Source organism: Sinocyclocheilus grahami, unplaced genomic scaffold, assembly GCF_001515645.1.
Source record: "Sinocyclocheilus grahami isolate Dianchi unplaced genomic scaffold, SAMN03320097.WGS_v1.1 scaffold82.1, whole genome shotgun sequence".
Lineage (NCBI taxonomy): Eukaryota > Metazoa > Chordata > Actinopteri > Cypriniformes > Cyprinidae > Sinocyclocheilus > Sinocyclocheilus grahami.
In genome coordinates this window covers 1309464-1313479 of record NW_015505261.1, presented here as the reverse complement: position 1 = coordinate 1313479, position 4016 = coordinate 1309464, and positions in this window count along the sequence as shown.

Genomic DNA, 4016 nt, shown 5'->3' with positions numbered 1-4016 from the left:
AAATTTTTTAAAAAATTATAAATGCCTTTACTGTCACTTTTGATCAATTTAACGAATCCGTGCTTAGTAAAAGTATAAATAAATGAAAAAAAGAAGAAAAAAAAACATTTGTAAAAACACCAAACGTTTGTAGGTGCACATTGATCCAACTCAGATCAAACACACCTTAACAAGTTAATCAAGGTCTTCAGGATAGTTAGAAAATTACTAGAAGGTGTGTTTGATGAGGGTTGGAGCTAAACCCCTTAAACTCTGCAGAACTGAAGATCCCTGCACTATTGAGAAATATTGTCTTCCACCGCAGTAAATGTGAAAACTTACCCCGTCTATACATTTTCCTGTGGGTAATGTTTTCTCTCTTCCTGTGTTCATACTTCTGTCGTTCCCGTTTGTCTTCTGTAACAGACACCTCAATGACAAGAAGCGTTGCTTAGATACTTATACTATTTAACTATTAATCAAGAGTACTGGATACACAAGTTCTGCTATTTGTTTGCTCTCTTATTCATTAGTTCCTTTTCAGTCGGTCACTCTCGACGTCACGTCGGTGACCAACAAATTGGGATCTCACTTAGAGAGACCATTCCTTTTCACGTTGAGGTGGCGTTCGTGGATGAGTCATGTTCCCATTGCTGGAAGATGAACATCTCGGAGCTGCGGGCTAGGCTCTGTTTCCTCCAGGGGGGCGGAGCTCCGTTGCCTCTGCCGCGATCAAGTGTTCGTCCTGGCAGCAGCCAGGCGAGGACTACTTCGGACAGTAGCACGGGAGGTCTGAGGGTTACAGTGGTGGCAAACCCCTCAGGGAACCAACCCTAAGGGGACCATCACTCTTCTAGCGCATCGCAACCAGTCGAGCCACCAAAGGAACGCGCTGGGCCCTCTTCAAAGAGCGTACCAGCGGTATCCTTCGGTGCTCCTCCCTACGACCGGATGTTAAACACTGCATCAGAGGGAGAGCTCTCTGGAGAGGACGATTCGGCTGCGCTGCCGCCCTCCGGGACGGTGGCAAAGCCTGAATCAGATCCGGAGATGTCGGCTATGCTTCCCCGGGCCGCCGAGAGGGTATGAGGGTCATGGACGGCACCTTTTACTGCCAGAAACCGACCTGCTGGTTCCTCCTCCCTCACCACTCTTGACAGGGGTGAGGGAGAGACCCAGAGAGGGAGGAAGCTGCTCTTTGGGGGATGGTGAATGCACCTCTCCCTCCCCCGGAGGAGGGCTGGGTGGAGAATCTGGAAAATATCGACAAGAGAGCGGTTTTCTCTGTCCCTGGGTCTCAACACCGGACCACACTCATCCTCCTCCATCACCAGCTGGCAGCAGCGGGTGGTTCGAGAGAGTCAACAAAGGCCCTACTCACGCACCCTCTGCCCTCTGGTTCCACAGGTAAGCGTTGCACCACACACTCAGACCCCTCTTCGGTCCGCTCACAAGCCGTTGGGTCCCTGCGTTCCACCTCGCTGCCCCACTGCGGGTAGGGTGGTGGTTCCGCTGGTCCCGCTTGCACGGTATCTGGGTGCCTGGCTAGCGCTAACCAGCCCGCCTCGCTGGCTTCTGCGGACCATCAGCCTCGGCTATGCGATTCAGTTCACTCGCCGTCCCCCCAAGTTCAGCGGCATCCGCTTCACGGCAGTGAAGGTGGCCGATGCTCCAGTCTTGCACGGTCCCTCCAGCTGATATGAGGATGGGGTTTTACAGCCCCTACTTCATTTTACCCAAGAAAGGCGGTGAGTTACGACCAATCTTGGATCTGCGTGTCTTGAACCGGGCCCTTCACCGGTTACCGTTCTAGATGTTGACGCAGAAACGCATCTTCGGGTGCATCCGTCCCCGAGATTGGTTTGCAGAGATCAACCTGAAGGATGCATACTTTCATGTGTCGATCCTTCCGTGCCACAGACCGTTTCTGCGGTTCGCGTTCGAAGGACGTGCATATCGGTACAAGGTCCTGCCCTTCGGGCTGTCCCTGTCTCCCTGTATCTTCACGAAAGTTGCGGAGGGGGCTCTTGTTCCCCTCAGAGAGTTGGGTGTTCGCATCCTCAACTATCTCAACAATTGGCTTATACTAGCACTGTCTCGGGTTCAGTTGTGCGAGCACAGGGACCTGGTGCTCCAGCACCTCAGCCAGTTGGGTCAACTGGGAAAAGAGCTAACTCTCCCCGATGCAGAGGATCTCTTTTCTCGGTATGAAGTTGGACTCGGTCGAACAGACAGCATGCCTCACAGAGAAACGTGCACGGTCGGTGCTGAACTGCTTGAATTCATTCAAGGGCAGGACAGCGGTCCCACTGAAACAATTTCAGAGGCTCCTGGGGCATATGGCAGTTGCAGCGGCAATTACACCGCTGGGGCTGCTTCATATGAGACCGCTTCAGCACTGGCTTCATGGCCGAGTCCCGAGTTGGGCGTGGCAGCGCGGCACTCACCGGGTCCAAGCTACACCTGCCTGTCGCCAAACCTTCACCCTGTGGGCAGACCGTGCGTTTCTCCGGGCAGGGGTGCCCTTAGAACAGGTCTCCAGGCATCCGGTTACCGTTCTAGATGCTGACGCAGAAACGCATCTTCGGGTGCATCCGTCCCCGAGATTGGTTTGCAGAGATCAACCTGAAGGATGCATACTTTCATGTGTCGATCCTTCCGTGCCACAGACCGTTTCTGCGGTTCGCGTTCGAAGGACGTGCATATCGGTACAAGGTCCTGCCCTTCGGGCTGTCCCTGTCTCCCTGTATCTTCACGAAAGTTGCGGAGGGGGCTCTTGTTCCCCTCAGAGAGTTGGGTGTTCGCATCCTCAACTATCTCAACAATTGGCTTATACTAGCACTGTCTCGGGTTCAGTTGTGCGAGCACAGGGACCTGGTGCTCCAGCACCTCAGCCAGTTGGGTCAACTGGGAAAAGAGCTAACTCTCCCCGATGCAGAGGATCTCTTTTCTCGGTATGAAGTTGGACTCGGTCGAACAGACAGCATGCCTCACAGAGAAACGTGCACGGTCGGTGCTGAACTGCTTGAATTCATTCAAGGGCAGGACAGCGGTCCCACTGAACCAATTTCAGAGGCTCCTGGGGCATATGGCAGTTGCAGCGGCAATTACACCGCTGGGGCTGCTTCATATGAGACCGCTTCAGCACTGGCTTCATGGCCGAGTCCCGAGTTGGGCGTGGCAGCGCGGCACTCACCGGGTCCAAGCTACACCTGCCTGTCGCAACTGGGAAAAGAGCTAACTCTCCCCGATGCAGAGGATCTCTTTTCTCGGTATGAAGTTGGACTCGGTCGAACAGACAGCATGCCTCACAGAGAAACGTGCACGGTCGGTGCTGAACTGCTTGAATTCATTCAAGGGCAGGACAGCGGTCCCACTGAACCAATTTCAGAGGCTCCTGGGGCATATGGCAGTTGCAGCGGCAATTACACCGCTGGGGCTGCTTCATATGAGACCGCTTCAGCACTGGCTTCATGGCCGAGTCCCGAGTTGGGCGTGGCAGCGCGGCACTCACCGGGTCCAAGCTACACCTGCCTGTCGCCAAACCTTCACCCTGTGGGCAGACCGTGCGTTTCTCCGGGCAGGGGTGCCCTTAGAACAGGTCTCCAGGCATGCTGTGGTTTATACGGATGCCTCCACCACCAGCTGGGGGGCCATGTACAACGGGCACGTAGTGTCGGGGGTATAGACGGGCCCCCAACTGCACTGGAATATCAATTGCCTAGAGTTGTTAGCCGTGTGCCTTGCCTTGAACCGTCTCAAAGGGCGCTTACGAGGCAAGCACGTACTGGTCCGAACAGACAACACGGCGACCGTTGCGTACATCAACCGACAAGGTGGTCTGCGCTCCCGTCGCATGTCGCAACTCGCCCGCCACCTCCTCCTTTAGAGTCGGAAGGTTCTGAGGTCACTTCGTGCCATTCACATTCCGGGTATGTTCAACCGTACGGCCGACGAGCTGTCATGAGCTACGCTCCCAGGAGAATGGAGACTCCATCCCCAGACAATCCAGCTGATTTGGAGACGTTTCAGAGCTA